The sequence below is a fragment of the Penaeus monodon genome, chromosome 15 (genome assembly GCF_015228065.2).
Source record: "Penaeus monodon isolate SGIC_2016 chromosome 15, NSTDA_Pmon_1, whole genome shotgun sequence".
NCBI classification, from domain to species: domain Eukaryota; kingdom Metazoa; phylum Arthropoda; class Malacostraca; order Decapoda; family Penaeidae; genus Penaeus; species Penaeus monodon.
In genome coordinates this window covers 47869601-47870194 of record NC_051400.1, presented here as the reverse complement: position 1 = coordinate 47870194, position 594 = coordinate 47869601, and positions in this window count along the sequence as shown.

Below are 594 nucleotides of genomic sequence, written 5' to 3'. Positions count from 1 at the left end.
AAATTCATTCTGGAAGTAGTAGTGAAAATGGTGGCAGTAATATGTGCTGGAAAACCTCAGCTGTGAGACACCGCGTGCGCTAGAGCTGACAGTATGCTCCTCAACATGCTATGCGGGAATTTGTTTTCAAACCGTCTTATTCAAACCTGAACTTCATAACTATAAGATAATAAACCAGCACTGTTCTAAGTGCTGGATAATCCTCGGGTTGTTTCTTTTTGCCACATTTATTGGATGGTTTGAGATACCAATTCGGTGAGGTTGGTACCCCTGTGCGTGAAAATGGCGCAGAATAAAAATATATATATATTATTTAAAACACACAAGAACTGAAGAAAACAAACAAAAAGTAATGTCGAATCAAAGAAGTCACAATCCTCAAGTATCTTTGTGAGAATGAGATGCCAATATTTCCACAAGACATCGTGAGGTAACCGCAAGTACTCAGGCCTGGGTCATGAAGATGATTTCTGGCAGTACATTATAACGGGGAAGACTGAAGACACGTGAACACGAGGCGATCAGTAGTGATAGGTTTACGATGGACGTCCAGATACGAAACAGGATGGCTTAGTGAAAAAAAGGCTATGAACT